This window comes from Nothobranchius furzeri, chromosome 12, assembly GCF_043380555.1.
Source record: "Nothobranchius furzeri strain GRZ-AD chromosome 12, NfurGRZ-RIMD1, whole genome shotgun sequence".
Taxonomy (NCBI): domain Eukaryota; kingdom Metazoa; phylum Chordata; class Actinopteri; order Cyprinodontiformes; family Nothobranchiidae; genus Nothobranchius; species Nothobranchius furzeri.
In genome coordinates, this window is record NC_091752.1 from 55,118,372 (window position 1) to 55,143,820 (window position 25,449).

The window sequence follows — 25,449 nt, forward strand, 5'->3', positions numbered from 1 at the left end:
CTTTTCTGATCCCGTTTTGTATGTATCGTGGATTTCACATATGATGTCTTTGAATTTTAAAGACACATTTTGATGTAAAAAAATATATATATTGACAGGTAGCAAAAGTTATTTAAAGTTTTTGCAGCTTTCATGCCACCAAGTTTGGTAGTAATATTGCTGGAACGCTGGACTTGTGAACAAAGATTCAACAGAGGGTGATGTCATGATCCAGCCAGCAACTATACTGAAAATGAAATTAAACACGGGCATAGGTTATGCTTTTGTAAACAAAATCCGCTGAGATGACAAACGGGAGCGGCTCAGGGTGTAAAGCAAAGCTGATTAGAAAATTGCTTTTGTAGCCCTTTTCACTATATTCTTTTTTCTTTGTTATGGACCCAAGAACCAATCGGAAGGGGAGGAGACTTAGGATCCCTATGGAAACAACCAGTCACAGACTCATCAGCACATAAGGACAATTTAGTTTAGCCTGAAAGTTTTGGTCTGATAGAGAAAACCCGGGGAACCAGGAGACATGGGGAAGATCATGCACAAAGGCCACACAGGCGGGATTTCAACTTGCAACCTTCTTCCTACAAGACACCAAGGCTACCAACTGCACCACCTTGCAGCCCATCTTAGCGCTCTCTGTTAAAGCCAACATCTCTTTGTATATATGAAAGTTTTCTTTTGTAATCACTCATTCTGAACATGTGGCACATTTACCTTCATTTCATTTGCAAGTTGGTAACTGTCAGTGTCATAATCATTTAAGGTTTTATTTATAGAGCACCTTCATACCACTCATCAATGTGGCGAAAGTTCTGCACACTAAAAACAGATAAAAACATAAAAGATAAAATAAGTTAAACAACAGAATGAGATTTCCCCAAGATTTTCACTTCAGTAAACACAGGATAAAGGCAAAAATAAAAACACAATAAAAATGGTCAAATCAAAGAAACACAGAAACAGCAGCCCACTTAAGAGTAAAAGTGGAAAACCATCCTCCCTATTTTTCACTTGCTTTACTTGTATGTTTGCACTATTTTGCCGAAGAAACTTCCTAGCAACTTCTTGATGGCCTAGTGGCAGAGTGTCCCCCTTGGGATGGGGAGATCAGGGTTCAAATCCCGGTCATGTCATACCAAAGACCTTAACAATGGGACTCAATGCCTCCATCCTTGACACTCAGCATTATGGGGTTGGATTGGGGGGTCAAACCACCAAATAGTTCCCGAGCACGGCCACTGCTGCAGCTCACCACTTCCCATGGGGATGGGTCAAATGTGGAGATGAATTTCACCAGTGTGTGATAAATTAATGGGACTTTAACTTTAACTTTAGTATGTGAGACTCTCACTTACGTGGCAATAAAACATGATTCTGATTCGGACTTCAGAAACATACAACTAACATTACCAAAACAGCGCTACTCTTTCAACATTACTTGGCAATAAATGTGAATATTTTTGCACATATATCAAATAAAAATATTAAGATGTTCTGTCTTTTTTTTTTTTTGCTTTGATATGAAAACTATAGTCTTTCTTATATAATCCAATGTGTGTCTGTTTGAAAAGGATACTGCTGGCCATGTTTTTAAAAACCAAAGACTTGAACCACTGAAGAAACTGACAAAGGAAGCACAACATGAACAAGTGTCGAAAACAGGTTTCATCTGGCAACAAATGAAAAATCTGGGCCAGTGACAGGAATTAGAGAACTATGTTGACAGTAAAATCCCAGATTATTACAAAGAAGCACATGAACAAACAACATGTAAACCAAGACTTGTAAATTTGTCGGAGGAAACAATAGGACACCCACACATGTTCTGACCTGCAGAGAGGAAACTGTAATTTCAGTTGCTCTACAACGTCAATGCTTGGTATAACAGAAACGGTTCCATCACATTTTCTCAGCCTGTTGTGTTTTAGGTCATAGACACTGAAGGCATTGAGTGAAAAATAAAAGGACAAAGAAGAAGATCTGTCTGCTAGGTCACTCATTGTTTACCCTGGGCGCAGGGCTGGAGGACGAAATAATAATTCTGATCTTTTGAAAAGGTTTTCATTGAACAGTTCATGAATGAATTATACCTTACCTATAGCAGGTAACCTTGGAGTAGCCTTTCTGTTTGAAAAAATTAAGAGTCCAATTGGGTCTTTTATTTTTCTGTGTTTTTATAGCAGAAATTGGCAGCAGAACTCATTGACTTATACTTCCTGTGAACATTTCACAAGTCTAACATTGATGGCAGTTTTAATTTTTTTTTTAAGTTTGTGAAAAACTATTTAAAACCAGATTAGAGATTTTTTGGATGATTGCAGAAATTAATCTATTGTTACTAGCTCATTAATTCTCTCATTACTCCCTTCTTTTTATCTGAACAAAGATTCTCCAAAAATCTACTGGCAACAGGTAAGACATTATTTATTTATAATCTATGACTATAACATATTTAACATTTTTTTTTACTTTCTCAATAGTGACAAGGTTATACTGGCAAGATGGTGTTTGTTAGTGTTAGATTAATTAGTTTTGGTAGAAATTAATATTTTTTTGTGGAAATCACCAGAACAAGTCCTTATTTATTTGCTTAAATTTTTTTTCCATTCATCCATTTTCAGCTGCTTATCCAGAGTCAGGTGGCAGGGGCTTTACTAGACCTAGCTGCCCAAGCCGAGAGGCCCAGACTTCCCTCTCCCCAGCTGTATGGGCCAACTCCTCCGGGTGAATCCCAAGGTGTTCCCTGGATGGCAAGAGACATGGTCCTTCCAGCGTGTCCTGGGTCTTCCCTTTTGTCTCCTCTCGGTTGGACGTGCCCAGAAAACCTCACCAGAAAGGCGTCCAGAAGGCATTCTGACCAGATGCCCGAGTCACATCAACTGGATCCTCTCAACGTGGAGGAGCAGCGGGTCTACTTAGGGCCCCTCCCGAATGATGGAGCTTCTCACCCTATCTCAAGGGAGAGCCCAGCCACCCTGCAGAGAAATCTCATTTTGGCCGCTTGTATCCGCGATCTCTTTCTTCCGGTCACTAGCCAAAGCTCGTGACCATAGATGAGGGTAGGAATGTAGATCTATCGATAAATCGAGAGCTTTCCCTTCCAGCTCTGCTCTCTCTTTACCACGACATACCGATACAACAACCGCATCACTGCAGATGCAGCACCAATTCGCCTATCAATCTCATGCTCCATTTTTCCCTCACTCGTGAACTCCTCCACTTGAGGCAGGACCTTGTCCCTGACCTGTAGATAACTACCCTTTTCCGATTCAAGACCATGCTCTCAGGTTTGGAGGAGCATGATTCTCACTCCAGCTGCTTCACACTTGTCCTCAAACAACTCCAGTGAAAGCTTGAGATCACTGTTTGATGAAGCCAACAGGGCCACATCATCCACAAAAAGCAGAGACCTGATCCTTAGGCAATCAAAACAGATCCCTTCAGCACATTGGCTGCGCCTAGAAATCCTATCTATAAAGTTATGAACATAATCTGTGTCAAACTTTGGACTCCCTTGTTGGCTGTTTCAGAGTAAACTTATATCTTTAGCAAGTCTTCAACTTTCTTTGTTGCTTATCCTCATTTTTCTACTTCTTTATTTTTGAGTCTTTAATGTTTTTCTAAATAGTTTCCCATTTCTAACAAGACCGAGACTTACATTTTTCTGTTAGACTAACATAATCATCCCCTCTAAAGTTGGAGAATAAAGCTTTCAGTCAGACATTTTCTTCTATGAGTGGCTTGACAATTGCACTTCTACTTCATTTCCATGTTGATATTAAATTTTTATATAGCTAATTTATGTAGAAATACTGTAATTTTTACTTGTTGTAGTTGTGTCGGGTTTGTTCTGCCACCATGCAAGAAGTGTGACACATGCTAACAACAGAAGTCTCTGGGGTGTTTGGTAGCGGTTGAAGGTCAGAGGGACACCACTTAGGTCTTGGATTAACCACCCTCCAGGGGTTTTCATCTTTGTGAAACAGAGAAGATATTCTTTGTGCTTTGACCTTTGACGAAGGTTGTTTTTCCCCCCTCGGGATCTGACAACATAATTTCAGAGCTGTGGTCTCTGGTTCCCAGTCCAAGGTGAACGTTCAGGAAATGACCCAGCTAAGTGAGATCAACTCTCTAGTTTTTCTTTCCAGTTTTAATTTCACAAGAGGTCTCTGAGTTAATTCCTCTTACACATGTTCACGTTTAATGATTTTGTTAGAAAAATGATGATGTGGGAATTAAAGAAGCAGTGTGAATATCGATACAGAGAAAGCTGACAAAGACAGTAATAATTCACTAACTGTCCTGTAAGGATGAGTTGTTTGCACAGAGGATCAACTGTTACACATGAAGGATTTCTGAAAATAAACTTTCGCAATAAAGCTCACACTTTATTATTTATTTATTTATTTATTTATTTTTCTTGGCGATGCTGTTCAAAACCAGAGTTTTTATAATGTCAGTTTGGATCAAAAAGATGATTTTTGTTTTTCTTTCATAAAATCCCAAGATCATTTTGACATCAGCTGTCCCAAAATATAACAGAAGCTTTTAAAGGTGTGGGAAACTCATTTAATTTGCAGTAGTCTTTGGTAGGTGGGAATGAAAGCCTTGCAAGCTATACTCAGGGCAAAAAAAAAGCCCAGAAACATCAACACGGACATGTCTGCCACATCAGAGGAGAGGATTTGGAGTCTTGTTTCCTGATATTTGGACATTTTGCCTTGGATTGGATAACAGCAATGTGACTCTACCACTGACTCCGCTTTCTCAGTGATATAGATATTTTATCTCCACAAATAACACAAGCCTGCTGTGTGATTGAGTTGTTAATGCTAACAGTTAGCTTCTGCTAGCTGAGACATTCTCTGCTGAATCTAGAGGTCATTGATGCCATTGCTCCAGAAAAGCAAAAAAAAATTCTCTGGCAAACAAAAAGCTCCATGGAGGTTAAATCAGTTAAAACCAAATGAGAGAATTCTTGTTTTAACAAAAATACATCAAAATGCAACTTTAAACTAATGACTCATGCACTAGCACACACACCCCATCCCACGACACAACGCTGTTCAACCAGCTATAAACTTCCCTATGTCCAGCAGCTGTGAATCTAAGCATCTTACAGTCCTTCATCCAGCCTTCAGAGCTGACGAAGGTCAGAGCACCGCTCTAAAGCCGGGCGTACACTGTGCGACTTTTTCACTCGTAGCACTCAGCTTCAGCTCAAACTGTACGACTTCCTCGCAGGGCAGATCTCACGAGTCATGTGCTCATACTGTATGACCCAGTTCTCGGATGCGATCTGACTGCTCACACTGTACGTCTGGTAGCAACACGTCGGACCTAAAAATATGCTAAAAATAGCAGTTTTTATTCAACACGTCAGACTTTTTTGTCTTGTTTTGCCTGTTGTCCTTTGGGAGTGCTGCAGGAGGACACACAGGATTTATGGGGGTTGGATGAGGAAAACGAAATAAAGAAAGTAAATCTGTGTTTTGTGATCAGTTTAATTTGACATGAACACGCTTTCTTGACAATCTTTGTGAGTAAAAAAACGTGTAGAAACAAAAACAAACAACGTGTGTTATTAGGGAAATAGCGGGCGAGCGGTGTTGATGCAGGATTGCGTATGCGCCGTGAGCGGTTCTGATAATTTTTGGGTCGCAGCTGTGAGCAGCGCCGCTTCAACAGTGCGATACCCTCACGAGGGACGAGCAAAATATTAAACACGCCAGAAGTTTGTGCGAGCTCACGATTGCTGATCAGTAGCTGGTCACGTGGTGTTAATCGCCTCTCGTAACCCCCTGTATACTACACGACGCTCGGCGCAAAACTCGCCCCGATCTCGTGGATTCTCGCACGAGTAGAAAATCGGCTCAAAAAAGTGAAAAAGTCGCACAGTGTACGCCCGGCTTAAGAGGATTATCTCTGGGAACCCTGAACAGCTGATGAGTCGGACTAACATTGGGCCAGAAAACCCTGTTTCTTTCTAAAGGAACTCTCTTCCTCTAATAAGGCTAAAGCATCAACGTGAACAGTATTTGAGCACCACATTATTTTATGTTTTGATATCCACTCATGTATTTGAGAACAAATTGATGCATTACTCCTTTGTTATGTCTCTCTAGTGTGTACAACAATTATTTTCATAACCAAGGTAGTTTCCCAGCATGGCTATAAAGTATTGCCAATGGACCAGTGACTATATGAACACACAAGCCTTAAAACTGGTGTGGTGGGGGTGTGCACATTCATTCCAATGGTCAGTTCAAATTTGACCCCAAATCTGGTTCTTCTAGATGTTTCAAAGGACACCAGAGGTGTGTCCCTCCTGCTAGTAGTTTTAAACAAGGCCCCGAGAATCGGAAACAACTGTTTTACTTGTTGGAAACATTAAGAAGAAAAAAGATCCATCAGTTCCAGCAGAAAAACAATAGCACCGTGATGAATTCACTTAATATCCTTTTTAACGTGTAGTGTTCAATTAGCTGTTTCAAAAAGTTTCTATTTTTTTATTTATTAGATTTTTTATTTATTACCCTATTCATAAGCTGACAAAGTTTAGACTTTTCTTTCTTTTTTGCAGAATTAATAGAAAAGTTTCATGTGAGCAGAAACACATTCTCACACCCAAAGTGTCAAAATATGACGCGTGTGACCAAGCTTTAATATATGACGATTCGGGATGCCACAGCGCGTCAGGAGAGGATGATCAGGGACACGCAGGGACACATGGCACCGCTGGCATCCGTATTTGACGCCCACGGTCACACGGACATTATTCCACGATTTAACCTTCCCCTCACCCCAATCCTAACCTTAACTCAGTAACTCAGCTGAGTTAAGGTTACAATGGGGGTGAGGGGAAGGTTAAGTAGTTCACAAGTTGGTCTAATGTCCCTCAACTCCCTACAACTCAGTAACAGCTCTTACTACTACAACTCAGTAATTACTACTACAACTCAGTAACTACTACTATTAGAACTACAACTCAGTAATTGATACTACTATTACTACTACTCCTACAACTCAGTAACTGCTAGTACAACTACAACTCAGTTACTACTACTTCTACTACTACTACTACTATTACCTATTAACTACTACAACAACTATTAGCAGCAGTAGCTCAGGTGGTAGAGCGGGTTGCCTCATGATCGGAGGGTCGTGGGGTCAATTCCAGCTCCCGCCAGGGGTATCCTGCTGTTGTGTCCTTGGGCAAGACACTTCACCCAACTTGCCTGTGTTAGTGGTGGTCAGAGGGGCCGACGGCGCCAAGTGGCAGCCTCGCCTCTGTCAGACCTCCCCAGGGCGGCTGTGGCTACAAGTAGCTTACCATCACTAGCAGTGTGTGAATGTGAGAGTGTGTGGGAAGCGTCTTTGAGTGTCTAGAAAAGCGCTATATAAGTTCAATACATTATTATTATTACTACTACTACTACTATTACAATGTTACTATTACTATTACTACTACTGTTACTATTAGTACTACTACTACAACTCAGCAACTACTACTACTACTACTACTACAACTCAGTAACAGCTCTTACTATTACAACTCAGCAATTACTACTATAACTCAGTAATTACTACTACTACCACTACTACTACTACTACTACTACTACTCAGTATACTACAACTGACCCCCAAATTCCACTACCTCCGCTCCGACACGAACGCCGGAGCAAAATCGGTCCCGTTGTAGTCAGTCAGAGCAATTCCACTACTGTGGCCGTGCTCCGGCAGTGCGGCGCAGTGCGCCGCCCTCTGTTCCGGCGTCCGGCAAAAACGGAATCAATCCTATTTTCGCCGGACGCCGGAGCACCTCCGCAGTAAATGGACAGAAATCACAACCGCCCAACAGGAAAAGGAGCAAGCACAACTTCTGTTTTTCACAATAAATCGATAAACAAAAGGCGTTTTTTGTTTCATATGCACAGGTTTAACAACTTTTAACAATTATCAATGGCGGCTGAAGTTTAAATGCACAAAAGTAAGCCATAAATACAGTTTCCACTATCAAAGTAGTCACACTTTGTTGATCCAAACACTGCTGATCTCTCAACACAAATGATGGGCAGATTAAACAGTTCATTTCGATGCTTCTCCCACACAACGGGTGTTTGGATCTAACTTCCGCGTTTATTGCTCGGACTCTATCGCAAGATCTCGAAAATCCCGTGCATGCTTGTTTGCCCACCTCAGGTCTCCGCACCGGAGTGGAGCCGTTGTAGAGCGGGTACCAAGAAAATTGAGTTCGGAAGCGAGCGGCTGCGGAAGGCGGGGGCGGACCGGAGTGGGGTGGAGGTAGTGGAATTTGGGGATCAGCAAAATACAAGATTGTAGCTTTAGAAACTTACAGAAAAGTAGAAACTGTAGTTTTAATATTTCAGAACTCTGTCTATAACTCACAGGGCATTTAGGATTCACAGGATATAAATTATTTCTATCATCAGCTGAATCCCCAGTTTTCAGACCCTGTCCATCCCAAAATCCACTCAAACACAAAAATAACAATCAATCCAAACGCTCTGCATTTATATTATATATTTACATGTTTTTCTTTTTATCTTACTTGTTTAATTAATTAATTGTTTTCTTAAAGAGCAGGTCAAGTGTGCCTCGGAGTCCTTCTCCACCCACGTATCATTTTAAAAAAATGCAACATTAGTAGGCGTTGCCTGGAGGACCGAGAGGGCGGAACCGCGGCAGTGACGAAGACGATGGCTAACTAGACGATGCTAGCTCCCTTCACTCTGAGCAGTTATTAGAAGTGGAGGACGTTTCTCCCCCTCCTTACCCGGACACTCGAGAAGAAAGGGACAAAGTCTATTTGGAGGAGACAAGCAGACCTGAGCCTTATTGTTTTGAGCTTGTGAGTTGCCTGAAACTAGCGGAACCGACCCAGCAGAACCAGCTCTGAATGGTAAGTAGCTGTTAGCCATAGCATCAGATTAGCTCCACGGCCCTAGAGAGCTAGTATTCAGCATGTTTTAGAGGTTTATCTGCTTCAACACACCTGGTTTTAATCAGCAACAAATAGCTGAGCTGCTTAACAGCTAATCTAACCTGTTATAGCAGAAAAACCACTGAAACATGCTGGATAGCAGTTCTCCAGGAGCCCTGGGCTCAAGTTAGTCTGCTGTAGGGCTGCAACAACGAATTGATAAATTCGATGAAAATCGATTACTAAAAGCGTTGGCAACGAATTGCGTCATCGATTCGTTGTGTCGCACAACTCTTCCAAAAGCAGACCCCCACCCCCACCCTTCCCGCCCGCCGTTGCGCGCAGACCAGAGCAAGTCAGATCAGCGCGAGGGAGAGCCGCAGATCAGCGCAAGGGAGAGCCGCAGATCAGCGCGAGGGAGAGCCGCAGATCAGCGCGAGGGAGAGCCGCAGATCAGCGCGAGAGAGAGCCGGCAGATCAGCGCAAGGGAGAGCCGGCAGATCAGCGCGAGGGAGAGCCGGTAGCGGCAGATCAGCGCGAGGGAGAGCCGCAGATCAGCGTGAGGGAGAGCCGGTAGTGGCAGATCAGCGCGAGGGAGAGCCGGCAGACTTGCGCTGCTGCGAACCGGTTCCGCATTGTTGCACAGCGATCCAGGCAGCTGCTTCCAGCGCACAGTCCATTCTCAAAGTGGCGCAACCAAAAAACTATAATTAGCACACAATCGTTCTTGTCCGCACATGTTCTCTATTTTCTGTCTTATTTGTGCCTGAAGCGCGCTACTGCGGAGCTCATCACCTGTGCTGTGGTGATTTCACCTCACGCAGCATCGAAAACGCGCTCTGCGCTTTTCGGTCAGGAGATCCCTTTGATCTGCTCAAAAGTAACTGATGAGGTGAAAAGGTAAGAATCCAGGCAACAGATTTTCTGGAGAATTAAGAGGAGATGCAGGAAGATGAGAGACAGGACAGGAAAATAGTTCAATAAAAACAAGAAAACAAAACAAAGTGTTGAAAAGTAAAATGTAGGTAGATTTATCACCACTACACGTTTTTACCTATAAAAAACAATAAGTTATACACATGTCATATTTATACATCTGATACAATTCAGATCACCTTCAAAACTCAGTCACACACCCAGGGTCGTTTCAAGACATTTTGGGGGCCAAGGCAAAATGCACCCCCACCCCACCCCCCCACCCCCCCAATAACTGGGCTCCCCTGAAGCCTCTGTGTAATTCATGCCCTCTCCAGTAGTGTTAGTTATATGGTGTTTATAAAAGCCCCTCAGACATTACTGACATGTTCTAATATTATCAGATGAAAAACTAAATTATCAGACATGCTGTCTCATCTGCTTCTTTTATAAACTTGCAAAAAGTAACAAAACCATTTGAAAGCCACTATTTGTGGATTCTCTGAAAGTTTCCATGGAGTGTGTGACAACTTATTTTTTCATTGATCCTATCGTCTAATCTCACAGCTGAAACAAGCATCCTTAAGCATCTGTAAACAGGAAGCTTACCGATGCTGTAGTAAAACAAAAGGTATAATAATTTATTATTAATAAAACCTTGTTGCAGCACTAAAGCAGAAAAATTAGATTTTGTATTAAATATGCAAAATGTTTACATAAGAATTGTTTTAGAGCCCTTTAATTGGCAGAATCTGATATTAATTTAGTTCTTACAAAAAATGGGTCCCAACATGGTTTGTGTGGCGTTGCCATAGTGTTACGTCATAGGCACAGATCCCCTGTCCTCTTGTTTGGAAATGGAAATATGGTCACCCTACATTAAACAAACTGTCCACCCGCGCTTTTGCACTGCACAGAGACGCTTCGCTGCCTACGACTGAACGTCAGTTGAGAGTCAGTCTCATGCAGAATGACCAATGAAGAGAGGGCCTCAAGTTAAGACCCTCTCCTCATTGGTCAGTCCACACGAGGTGGGTCAAAGGTTACTCTGGGTGGGTTACGTGTTGTCAGGCATTCAAGTATTGAGTATATTTACTGCATATTACAGTAAAATATTCTGTATGTGACCACATTATGGTGATCCTTGGGTCGTGATGATGGAGCCCTTGAATATTGTTGCCCAGGGTACAACAAAGTGTTAATCTGGCCCTGGTTCCGCCGTCACATTCCCGCAGAAACTGGTTGATCACACCGGGGCCAGACTACTAGCATGTGGTTTTACAACCACAATGTCCTCAGAAGCAAAAACGCTTTTAAAAGGGAGGGAGGAGTCCTAACTGTTGCTGCAGGCGTGTTGTGTGAGAGTGCAGTTAATATATTTTTGGGTTCAGTTGCTTTCATGTGGCCTAATGTGAGTCTGTTTGGGATCATTGGAATGATCAGCAGCATTTCTTGATGTGACTTTATGGCAGTTGCCCAGGGCATCATCGCAAGGAGGATGGCATTCATTTATTTTTGTTTTATTTGGTATTTTTTCAGTCATTTTTGGAAATAGTGATCAATTTTGATTAATTCACAGCCTATGTTTAATTACATTTAAAATAAATGTCAACAGATGAGATCAAACAAAACAGATGAGAATTGCCCTTAAGCTGTTTAACTTGGACCAAGCATTTTAGGTCACAGATAGATGTAGCTTAGGGTCTCTGTCTATACACCTTATAAGACAATTTAGGTGATGGCATGTTGTTTTTCTGCTATTGAACTGTTTTCTAATAATGTTGTGTTAAATAAAGTGAAGGAAGGAGAGAAATAACGTTTCCCTAGCAGTTTTTAAAAATTTCCCCATGTAATCCGATTAATCGATTAATCGTGTCGAGACCCCATCCGATTAATCGATTATCCAAATAATCGTTTGTTGCAGCCCTAGTCTGCTGCATAGAAAGTTATGAAAACACCCCAAGAGAAAATTATTCTGTAATGTGTTCAGCCCACTAAAACGGCCCTGATTTATTTATTTACTGATAACAGCTGCTCTCTTGGTTCTAGGTCCTCTGGTGTCTGCAGCTGGTCTCTGGTGTCGTCAGGATCAGGAGCTTCCGGAAGAATGTGCCTTTCAGGACTCTTTCCCCCTTATTTGTTATATTAATTAAATAAATCTCAATTTATATATTTCCTGTTTTTGTTCATGTCCATAAATACTTAAACATGCTTGAAATTAAAACGAGCTTATAACAGTGAGGTGCTAGTTTAATTCGTCACAATAGAGCTAGTTAAACATGCAACAATGTGATAATCAATGTAATTTATAAATATCCATTAAAATATCAAAACCGGAATCTAAATGAGATATTTGGCAGCACAAAAAACTTGTCAAACACAATATTTATTATAATAATTGTAGGCAGACATGAGACAGAGCTGATGGAGGTTCTCAGTTATCGAAGGATGGCTGAAGGCTTTCCAGGAACAGGAGATGTGGTGTTGTCTCTTCTCTCTCTATTCTGCCAGATGAGCTGATAGGTTACAAGTGTGTGAGGACATCCTCATGCTGTCATAACCAGATGACAGGAGTTATCAGTAGGGATGCACTGATCAGGTTTTTTGCTGCCGATCACCGATACCGATATCAAAGAATGCTGATCACCGATACCGATCACCGATACCGATCACGTGGATTGGCCAGAAATTTTCTACAACATTATAATGAGTGCTACAAACTACATAATCTGGGAATAAAGGAAATGTAACCTAATCTAAAATGGTCCGTATTAGGGTTGTCACGGTGTGAAAATTTAACCTCACGGTTTTTGTGACCAAAATTACCACGGTTTTCGGTATTATCGCGGTATTTTTTTTAAACGTGCTACATTTTCACACAATTAAATAAACACTGTATATCAGGAAAATATTGTCCTCAGTTTGTGTCTAAATTTTGCCTAAAATGTGTTATTTTGTAATTATGTTGTTTATTTGTTTACATTTTTCCCCTTTAGTCTTTAAAATACCAATATTTGCCCATAACGTCATATTTTATGTCTGTTTGAGGTCATCATTTAAAAATATTAGATCAGATGATACTCAGTACTCAAGTAGCCTTCTAATCAGATACTTTTTTTTTACCCTTACTTGAGCAATCCCTATTTCAGGAAAGTATTGTCCTCGGTTTGTGTCCTTCCAGTGAGCTTTGCAGATGTGGGAAAATGTCATCAGGCAGTAATCATTGTTAAATTCATAATTATTCTCGAAGAGAGACCAACTCTTATCTGCCCCTGGGAGCCCCGTAATGCATAGCGTCATTTCAACATGGGGGTGTCCGCGACACTGTTTATATGCAGGTAGCGGCGCTGCGGCTGCTTTATATAGCCACTCGTTGCATTCTCCCTCAACCCAAATCCTCGGATCACGCATTTTAGCTAAAACGCTAACGTTAACTTGCCTTGCGTTGACTGTAGAGTTGTGGGTGATGGTAACGCAGATGTGTCATGAGATAAGAAGCGTTGCTGCCTTTCACAGACACTTTTTCTGCTCGTGCTGCAAACAGGATAGCTGTCTTCTATCAACTGTCCCTCGGCATTCTTCAAATATCTAAAATATGCCCGTACTTCCGACTTTGTCTTCTTTGAGGGATAATAAATGTCCTCCTGAGCGCTGCCGTCTCCTCCTTTGACCATTATTTCAGCTTTAGCTTCAAGAAAGTTTTGTTGTAAACAAAGCGTGTATGTGCCGCCGGCAACTTCTGCAGATGATACGGTGGCTGGTAAGGGTCATCGCGCCTACACCGCAGCCACGGTAAACCCACCAAGATAATATAGTTTTTTAAAAACAAGACGGTTATTATTGTCAACTTTTTTTTTTTTTTTTTTACCGGGGTTTAGCGCTACACTGGTTACCGTGACAACCCTACCTGATCGGTTTGCTTTGATCTATTTTGAAAATTCCGATCAAAACCGATCGGGGCGCTATCGGCCGATTACGATCAAATGCCGATCCATCGGTGCATCCCTAGTTATCAGGTGATCAGCCAGGCTAATGATGAGATGCAGAAAGAAAACAAATCATGCAGAAAGAAAACAAATCCAGGACAGTGTACAATAATAATAATATGTGGTGTTGCTCACCTTATGTGCTCTTATAGAGTATTAACGTGTGCCTGCCTCATGGTGTAGAGTTGATATTTTGCTGAGTGTCCTGCAATAATGCAGGTTATTAGTTAATTTGCTTTTGATAGCAAAAACAAAATATTTAATGTAAAAGTTATTTACCAGGTGAATCAGCTCACACGTCACCACCAAGTGTCACAGGGCCAGAATCAGTAGCCTCCTTCATGACGTCATGATGTAATCACATACTTATTTAATTGTTAATATCTTAAAAATTCTGAAATGTTTTATTTTTTTTACCTTCAGTTCACTGAGCTTGCACTGTCACTGAGGTGGAAGCTGGAATCAACAGCAGACACCTCACATCTTGGTCTTTTCAGGGGGTGTGGACGCTGCTCTGGGACTTTCTGGAAGATGAATTTCCGTCATGGTCTCTGTGTCACAAGACACACTGCGGCTGTGAGCTCTATTCTGGCTGACTATGTAAAAAACAAAGTAGCAGCACATTTATAAATGTTTAAAAGAGCATAAAATCACATGTAACAATAATCTGTAAAACAAATTAAAACTAGAAGGTGATAATAAAATGTTTACATAGAAGATTATTAAAAATAATTCACCTTTGCTACGGGTAAGGCTTCACGTCAGCCTGGACAAGTGCATTCTTGCAGACTACGAAATCAGTCTGACAGCCAGTGTCTTGGGTAGATTTAGCCTGAAAAAGAAATAGAAGCACATTGTTGTTGGAGTTTATAAAGTCAGATAATATACAAAAGAAACTGTCCTATACAGGCGCTTTATAACATTCCTAGTGTGTGATCGTTGTTATAAGGTAAAAGTCAGTCACATATGATGTGGAGAGCCTGAAATGCGACCTCCTGAACAGAATTCCTCACAGAACCGGGTCACAAGCTGGATTTCACGCTGTAATGCTGTCTGTCAACTAGTGCTGCGTCAGTTAGAGCCACTGTTGCAGAATTACCGACTGACTAGCTAAGTGAACCACGTCTCTCAGACTTTGCATTTAGGTAGGGAATTGTCTTTAGAAGATGTCAAAACTTTTATTTAGCTTACTCACCTCAGACTGGAGCCCGCCGTGGTGGGGGAGCAGAGTCGGTGGGCTGCATCTAAATAGCCACGGTGGGCACAGCCTCCCTCTTCAAACGGAGGCGTGCAGAATCGCGGGTAAAATGCTGGTTGCAAACTACAGCACCAGGCGGGAGCTGAATGTTTTCCAGACACCGATTGCGCACAACCACTGGCGCCTAATTTCTAAGTCCAGCGGAAAGGAGTGCAACCCCACAGAGCCACCGCAACCATACTACACTACACCATACTAACACGATATGGAGCACTAAACCCGAACTACTTTCCTAATTACACTAACAGCCAAACACCAACTAAACTACAATATCCAACAGCCAAACTAACACTAAATAAGTATTTATAACACTAAAAGCTATGCTAAAGCCTAGGATATGCTAATGCTATACGCTAATGCTGAACTACGGCTAACCGTCCTACACTCGCTTGCAAATCCAACTCCAGACTCGCCACAAGGCGTGCCCAAGACTCTCGTTGCTTTTATAGCTTTGACACAGAGCTCCTACGTAGTACTCTACTGGTTTACGTAGTATCTTACTCTTTAGCCATTGGCTAAAATTTATTCAAAATGAGTCAAATTCTATGTTTTAAGCTGAAGGTGGCGCAATACTGTGGTATTTAGGCAGAATTTTTAATTTTTAAAGAAAATGCACCAAAATGCTAAAATAATGAATACACACATTAGACACTATTAGACACTCATTTATACAGTTCATCAGCAAAAAAAGTTAATTTAGACGTTACTTGCTCTTTAAATGATCAAGAGAGCAGCAGGATCACTATTTGGAACTCCTGTTCTGAGTTATTCTTCTGTCCAAGTTACCAGAATGAGAGCCCAGCTGGAAGGTAAGAAAGAATATGTAATATAATGTCTGACTCATCAAGTATAACATGATGAAAATCAGATGCTTCATCCTCTTGTGCAGATTCCACATTATTTATAATTGGATATGAGATATTCCCATTTGTTATTGACATTGTCAGGCAACAGTCTAGGCAGCCACTCCCCCTCCCTCTGAAGTATTTTGTTATCAGGGTGATATATGAGTCGGTGAACGTGTGTGTGTGTGCGTGTGTGCGTGTGTGTGTGTGTGTGCGTGTGTGTGTGTGTGTGTGTGTGTGTGTGTGTGTGTGTGTGCGCGTGTGTGTGTGTGTGTGTGTGTGTGTGTGTGTGTGTGTGTGTGTGTGTGTGTGTGAAACAGGTTTTTTGGATGCTGGGATCAGGTTTTCACAGATTGGAGATGAGATGAGTGTGTAATGTTTGCTTTATGGCTGAGCATCAGATTGACACATTTTAACAGCAGCATATGCTTGATTTGCTCCTGACAGACGTGTGTGATAACAGTTTGTCTGGAGGAAACAAGATAAGTGAATGGATGTGAACATGAGGCAGTGCCATACCGCAAAGGTATCCTGTAGGAAAATGTATTCTAGCTCCATTATTATTATTATTATTGTTATTATTATCATTGACTAAATTACAAGGGGAAAAAAGCTCCTCAAATGAAGCTGTGATGAATCGGGTTTATTTTGTCATGATCTTTGGTTCCTTTATTTTTATTTTTCCCTTAGCTCAACTCTCACTGGTTATGCACACCTGGCTGTTTCCCATTATCTCACCTGTGCCTGATTGTTAGTCACATCCCTAGTAAATAAGCATCTGGATTCATCATCCCCCTGTTTGTATGCTATGTTCTGCTGAGTAATTTCCATTAATATAAAGTTTGGCTTCCTGGGGCTGGGGGCTTGGTGGGGGATCTGGCCGTCTGCCTGGGGTCTGGGTGGTGTGTCGCTTTGCTCAGTGTTGGGCGGGGGAGCCTGCTCATCAGCACCCCAGCAGAAGGGGTCGAACTCTGGGAACCGGTGATGGTTGTACACTTTGTGCAGCTGTACCGGGACCAGAGTGAATACGGTGTGTATGGGGAGCATGAGTGGGTGTCTGGTGTGCATTTTTGTAAGTCTTAGGTTGTATGTGTATATGTGAGCATGATTGAGGGAGTGTGTGACTGTATTTGTGTATGACTGTATATGTCAGGTGGGACCTTTGACTCCTCCCCTCTCCTGGGACCTCCTTTGATGACATAGATCTTCGTCTCCCCTCCCCCTGCCACACCTGGTGTGGGGTGTGGTGCCTTGGCCTGCCTGAGTGTTCGTGGCTCCCGGGTCAGGGGGTTTAAGATCTTTGGCGCCTGCCTGGTCAATCCCGGTGGCTGCCTGGTGGGATCTGGGTCCCTGGGCTCTTTTGGGTCCCCGGCGGGGCTGGTCGCTCCTGGGTCCCGGGTCGCTGGGTTCCAGGCTAGGCTGGGGACGGGCCTGTGGGCTTGCCGCTGACATCTCCCGGGACTCTGCCAGCTGCTGGTTGTGGCCCCCCGTGGCAATCCTCTTTGCCTCTCGAGGGGGACAGGGGCTTTTCTGGTCGCAGTCTCCCTGGGGTCCCTGCACTCTGGCGCAGCTCCTGAATGTCTGAGAGTTGGAGCTCCTTCCATCTCCTACGCAACTTTGGGGGGCAGATCTGTGGCCCCTCACACTCTCTATTGGACGCTCCTATAGAGAAACCTTACATATAAAAGTGCATGTACACACACAGGTGCTCACATGGTGCTCTCATAAGTATGGACTTGGGCACGTTCAACACATGTCGGCTGTGGTTAGTACTTAATGCACTGTGATTTATTATCGTGATTGTTCAGTAAAACAATGTTGATTTTATATTTCCTCATCAGGTTGACCAACACATTCTCACTCCCAGCACGTCAAAAACAAACGCTTGGTCAGCCACCCTCCACGTCAGACCCCTGACACCAAAAGTGCCCTTTTTCGTTACTTATGTGCGAAAAGGGGTTTTCCCTTATTTGACTGCAGATCCCAATGCAGCGTAAAACTGAAGCGATGGGATGTCTGCTACCGTTGCATCCCAATGCAGCGTTACACTGGCACCAAACAAGCTCATTGTACCTCACCTTAACCTTGTCCTCTTATTTAACCTTATCCTCTTATTTAACCTTCCCCTCACCCCTATCCTAACCTTAACAATCTTGCCAGCGAACACGTTAGTGATGTGTCGATCGCTCTAAAAGCCGGCTCTATGAAGTGAACGGCGGGAGCCGCCTCGTGATTGGTCGAGTTTGGACCGAGCCAACGCGAGGGGGAGATTTCAACTACCAAGGTGGAGGTTAAAAGTAGAGGGTATGTGTAACCTCCCCCTCGCCAGATGGTATGTTCTAACGTTCCCCTTGGGCGGCAAATACAAAAATTCACAGTCAGACTCTGACTGTCAGAGTCAGAATGCAGGGGAAACAAACGCTTGATCACAGTGAGAGTAACGTTTTAGGTAGCAAGAGGGTTAAGGTTAGGATGAGGGAGAGGGGAAGGTTATAAATGGCAAAACGTTAAGGTTTAGGTGCGGTTAAACGAGGTGGTTCGGTGCTGCATCGGTGAAATGAGGGTTAAGGTTAGGATGAGGGAGAGGGGAAGGTTATAAATAGCGAAACGTTAAGGTTTAGGTGCGGTTAAACGAGGTGGTTCGGTGCCGCATCGGTTAAATGAGCTGGTTCGGTGCCGCATTTAAGGTTTAGGTGCGGTTAAATGAGCTGGTTCTGTGCCGCATCAGCGGATATCTAATCACGTCAGTTTTACGCTGCACTGGGATCTGCAGTTACAAAAGGGAAAAACCCTTTTCGCACATAAGTAACGAAAAAGGGCACTTTTGGCGTCTGGGGTCTGACGTGGAGGGTGGCTGACCAAGCGTTTGTTTCCGACGCTTAGGGTGTGAGAATGTGTTGGGTTGACGCAATGATAGCTTGCTCCTGTTGTATTGCTGTGTGTCCCTTTGCTTTTTTTTCTCTCTCTCTCCTTCTGCAGGTCTAGAAGCAGACTCTTGTTCATCATTGATTGTCTCTTCCTTTCTCTTTCACCTCTATCTCCATGTCTGGTCGGAATTACAAGCATTCAAAAAACAATACCAAAAAAGTTTTAAGTATCAGGCGTGACATTAAAAGCAGAAGCTTTGATGCTCCACCTGAGAGTAAATCTGTAAGGCTTGTCACCAGCATTCAGACATCAATTCTGTTTGCTTCACTGGCAGACAGGACACAGTAAAATAAATGTATAAATAAAAAATAAATGAATAAAAAGTCAAAGTCATTTTATTGTCATTTCTACCACATGTGCAAGACACACAGAGAAACGAAATTGAGTTTCAGTACACACAAATCAGAGATCAGACATACATGGGCAAGACACATGACAAGAATTGGTGACTGCGGTCATTCGCAACATGAGTCGCACTACCTTAATAGATGAAAAGGAATTACATGAGGATAGGTTGGTGGAGGATAAAACAGGCATACCATAGTTAATCCCGACAGGGCGTAGCTGTACTATGCAAAAAAAAAAAAAAAAAAAAAAACCACCTCAGACACATAAGCACAAACTTCAACATTCACAACATGAGACTCCGTTGGGGGGGAGGGGGGCTGGGATCCTGTTTTTCCAGGGCCAGCAGCCATGTGCGGCACTCAGCCAGCTGTGTCCACAGGAGGGAGAGAGATCTTGGGAGGGGCACAGAGCACATTCTTGCAGGTTGATGGCCTCGCTGTGAAGTCCACTATCTGAAGGGGGGATGGGGGGTAGGACGGGTTCCACAGCATCTGTCTGCATTCCTTCCTTCATGGGGGATGATTATTTGCAGCTTCAAGGCTGCATGACGTCAGATAAGGATAACAAGACTGTGTTTGGGTCAGGCAGAGATAATTTTCCCTCTGCCTTCAGTCTGTAACTGATCATTACAGTCCTTCAGTGAAGCCAATTCGGGTGATTAAACATCTCCACACCATCCGGTGACCCTCTCCGAGATGACATCCATTGTGCGCACTAACACTGGTAATGCAGCTAAGACAATGTCCAACTTACGATTCACCTCGAGTAACGTCCCAGTCTGTGAGGTCTCCGCCTAGATGGTGCCGTCCATGGGTGCGGGTCGCCCTCCAATCGCTCCCGTCGTCCCAATTTTTCGGAAAACCAGATATCCTCCCACTCCAATCAGAAGAAATCCAGTGATCATCAGGCCAAATATCCACACATCTTCAACGTCCTCAATGGACAGCTGAGAGAGACAGATGACATTCCACTCCTTCCAGGAATCGAGCATATATCCCGCTGCGTGTGTCCCGTGAGGGCAAGTGGGAGCCCCCTTCTCCGTTCTCTTCATAGAAAAAATCTTATCGCGTAGAATGACCAATTAATTAAATTCATTTCTGAAAAATAGTGATTTCCAGAGGAAATGCAGAGAAGTGCTCTGTAGACAGACAGGACAAAAAGAGCCTTGGGAAAATGATAAGGGAGCAAAGCAGAAGCGACTGTGCTCTGTGAGTGCTAGGAGAAGACTAAATAAATAAACGACTGCTTCAATGCGGCGTGGCATGGAGGCAATCAGCCTGTGGCACTGCTGAGGTGTTATGGAGGAACAGGATGCTTCGATAGCGGCCTTAAGCTCATCCAGAGTGCTGGGTCTTGCGTCTCTCAACTTTCTCTTCACAATATCCTACAGATTCTCTACGGGGTTCAGGTCAGGAGAGTTGGCAGGCCATTTGAGCACAGTAATACCATGGTCAGTAAACCATTTACCAGTGGTTTTGGCACTGTGAGCAGGTGCCAGTTCGTGCAGAAAAATGAAATCTTCATCTCCATAAAGCTTTTCAGCAGATGGAAGCATGAAGTGCTCCAAAATCTCCTGATAGCTGCATCAACCCTGCCCTTGATAAAACACAGTGGACCAACACCAGCAGCTGACATGGCAACCCAGACCATCACTGACTGTGGGTACTTGACACTGGACTTCAGGCATTTTGGCATTTCCCTCTGCCCAATCTTCTTTCAGACTTTGTCACCTTGATTTCCAAATGACATGCAAAATTTGCTTTCATCCGAAAAAAGTACTTTAGACCACTGAGCAACAGTCCAGTGCTGCTTTTCTGTAGCCCAGGTCAGGCGCTTCTGCCGCTGTTTCTGGTTCAAAAGTGGCTTGACCTGGGGAAGCCGGCACCTGTAGCCCATTTTCTGCACATGCCTGTACACAGTGGCTCTTCATGTTTCTACTCCAGACTCAGTCCGCTGCTTCCACAGGTACCCCAAGGTCTGGAATCGGTCCTTCTCCACAATCTTCCTCAGGATCTGGTCACCTCTTCTCGTTGTGCAGCGTTTTCTGCCACACTTTTTCCTTCCCACAGGCTTCCCACTGAGGTGCCTTGATACAGCACTCTGAGAACCGCCTATTTGTTCAGAAATGTCTTTCTGTGTCTTACCCTCTTGCTTGAGGGTGACAATGATGGCCTGGACAGCAGTCAGGTCGGCAGTCTTACCCATGATTGTGGTTTTGAGTAATGAACCAGGCTGGGAGTTTTTAAAAGCCTCAGGAATCTTTTGCAGGTGTTTAGAGTTAATTAGTTGATTCAGATTATTAGGTTAATAGCTCGTTTAGAGAATCTTTTCATGAAATGCTAATTTTTTGAGATAGGAATTTTGGGTTTTCATGAGCTGCATGCCAAAATCATCAATATTAGAAACAATAAAAGGCTTGAACTACTTCAGTTGTGTGTAATGAATCTAATATATATGAATGTTGATCAGTACATTACAGAAAATAATTAACTTTATCACAATATGCTAATTTTTTGAGAAGGACCTCTATGATGGAGCTTGATTATTAAGAGCTTTATATGTGAGGAGGAGGATCTTAAACTCTATTCTGAATTTCACAGGCAGCCAATGTATGGAAGCTAAGAAAGGAGATATGATCTTGCTTTATAATTCTCATCAGAATTCTCTATTAAAATTTCATTGTGCCAAAACCATATTTCAAATAAGGTTCCATTACTTTTATATGTCAAAATAAACCTTCTTTTTAAATAATGGGTAAATTAATCCCTGTTCATATTAGGGATTACAGATTGATTTTTCAACAAAAATTAAGCAGAAATTATTTCACAAAAATGTCATCATTTTTAGATTAACTACATTACAATTCATTATTATAATGTCACTGGGAATGGTGCTTATACTTTTTATACTTTTAATATATTTTAGTTGTTTTAAACTGTGTTTCTAGTTCTGAAATTGATTAAGCGTTAAGGATTGGCTACTTATTTATTAAATGATCAATGATATGTGATGTTCTATACAAATATGAAACATCACTCTGATTGGTCTTTGAATATTTATTGTATTATTCCTTTAGGTTCTTTGACTTATTCAGGGAAAATACACACTTCATATTAATTCAGACAGAGTCAAGAATATAGTTATAAAAATTATTTTAGTTCAATTTTTCTAAACTAAATGATTGTACAAGATAAAACATGAATGAAATGATAGTTGTGTATATAACAGATGTAGCAATAAATATAGATTTATATCTATATATCAAATGTGGTGTAGATTTAGCTTGTTTAATTGTTTATAATCTTATATTATAAACAAGTGACCGGAACTGGACCGTTGGATTTAATATCTATAGCTTCTCAATGTAATCAGTCTCAGAGTTAAAACCACAAATTAATCTAAAGGATGAATTCTTGACAGAATGCGCCGATTATTCTCGATAATTGCTAGAAATGATCAGGCGTTATTTACGTTTTTGTGAGTTTATTACAAACATCAGTTAAGGCATGGACAAAAAGGACCAAACACAGCTTATCATTTCATGCATGGAATTAAGACAATTGTCAGCCCAAGGCTTTATGGTAGTGATATGAAATAACTGATCTGTAGTATAGGTGGAAATTTGGTGACACCAGGTTTATAGTAAAATGGGGACTGATTTCTAAAAGGGAACAGAGTGAAATGTTCATGTGGGCTAAAGCTTGGTTTATGCTTGATGCATTCACTTTCCGCTTGGTGATGCGGCTCGTGGATGGAACGCGCTTCCGCTTGGTGATGCGGCTCGCGGATGGAACGCGCTTCACAACTCGCAGCGTTTATGGTTCATGCGGCTTGTATCTGCAGTGAGCCAATATTCTCCCAAACTGAACGGGGCATAAGGCATGCATCCAAGACTAAACCGTAGCAGAAGTAAAAATTACTGTTGTTTACAACATGGCATTCCAGCATTTTTAACAGCGTCCTCTTCTTTTCCGACAGTGCGAGCTATTTCTCTCCAAGACTTATTAACAACATGTTGATCACGATGATCTCTGAGAGCTGAATCCTACAAATGTCTGGATTTACGAACCTCTGCCATACTAATTCTTGCCAGTCCGCCATGTTTTTCAGCGTCCGACCGTCCACTTGGTTAGAAAACTTCCAAGGTGCACGGTGCGGAAATTTTGGGCCGTGCAGAGGCGCAGTGGAGGGGTGTGGTTGTTAAAATGACGCAATTTCACCGCGCAGTGCCGTGCGAACCTCGCGGACGCATCAAGCATGAACCAACCTTTAGGTGAAGTGAATGTGTGTGTGTGTGTGGGGGGGGGGGGGGTGGACAGGAGGGGTTGTGTTCATGTGTGTGGGCAGAAGTGGGTTGGTGAGGTAGCAGAGAGGATAAATCTTGAGAGCTAACATGAATTTGGGTCGAAATAACACACGCCAGAAACTCTGATAATCTGAATTCAATAATCGGGCTTAGCATAAAAGTCAGCCAAATGGAATGATGCACAGACCTTTCTTCTCATCACCAGAGGGTGGCCAAAGGCTGAGGCAGCCTTGGAGTCCTGGCTCATGAAGAGGCTTCTGGGACTGTAGGATTTTGGCCCCGACTTGGTCAACGTAGTCTGTTGAGTTCAGGAGAATCTCGTTCCCCGGGAGTGGCTTGACTTTAAGGTTCCTTCACTTCAGCTGCACTGAAAATGTGGAATTCATAGCGCGAGTCCAAATTATCCAAACAAAGTTGAATCAGGAAAACTGTTCCAAATTGGTTTAACTCTTAATATGAAAACTCCACTGGACCACGCAGACTTCTGGTTTCACGTAGAAAGTTAAAACAAGCAAATGGGGTTGCTTCTGATTTTTACCATAACTTTTGAGAGCTAATAGCTTAACAACTTTATGAGCGTCGGGTTATCTGTTGCTGGGCCCAGATGGAAAAGCCCAGCAGAGGTTCGCTTAAGGCATCTTTCTTCTTTGCTCTGCTTCCACAAGGTCTGAACTTCTGGTTTTATAAACTTTCTTTTGTCACACCCACATGTGATGAATGGCATGATGGAATATGAGCTAGATGTTTTAGCAAAACCTTTCTTAAGTATCTGAGAGAACTTGTTGTGAGTGGGTTGTAAAATCAGTTTGGCTGTATGGTTTGATAAGCTAGAGATTTGTTTATAAAACCATCCGACACAATTTGTGCCAGACTACGCCCCCTTGTGTGAAGATCCCCAAGATGAAGCCTGCCAATGGCGTGGACCTCTGGTACCGGAGCTCGTAGGCAGCTCCGATTACGACCCATCTAGTCTGGGTTATCTCCAGGTGGCAGCAGGAAGCTGGAGAGTTTATTTAGCATCTGAGGCTGTTTGGTGGCTCTTAAAAGAGCTGCGGTGTCTGAAATCACTTGCAAGCATATTGCAGAGGCTTTGACCTACAGGTCAAAAGATAGGATGGTCTCAAAATGATTGTTCACCCGACTGGCCTTGTCAAGTGAACTGCGAAGACTCACTAAATCAGGAATTAATTCCTGTTTTATCACCTTCATTGTTTCTAAACTTATACAAAGCAGAATTTTACATGTTTAAAGGGCATTACCAAAAATACCTCAGATATCACGCCTTCACTCAGATTCTCAGAGAAGTAAACTCTTAGTGTGAAGTATAAATGTTTTTACACATTTATGTGAGGTGAATGTTAAAACCTTAATATTAATCTTATGATGTATGAGTATACTGATAGATTAATATGTTACATCAACAATTATTTATCTGATGTAGTGTAAGATCTGAAATGAGTCATTGCAGGAAAAATATTCATTTTAAAACATGATTGATTAATGCACACATTATTCAAACACTTTGGGATTTAACAAGGGATGATTATATGACACTTATGCAATTATTACATTATAAAAATTCATTTACGATTCAAGGAAGATGAACTTTATTCAGAGTGAAAGTAAAAGGTCTCGTCTTCTGCATGAGACCTTGAGCAAAGGTATTAAAGATTGTTCGGTACCAAGGTCTTGAGCAGTGCTTCTTGTTTTAGAGGCCAGACAAATGGGATGTTTGTGTCTGCAAATTAAAAAGTTAGTTCCTGGACATTTTTGATGTAAACTTGACCTTTGGGTATGCTACATTGATGAAACCTTGATAAACATTGATCACAAAAATATCCTGGTCCATAAAACCTTGATCTTTATTTGAAAAATCATTGAATAAAATTTATTGATAACTGCAACTTTCGTATACTTCTGTTAC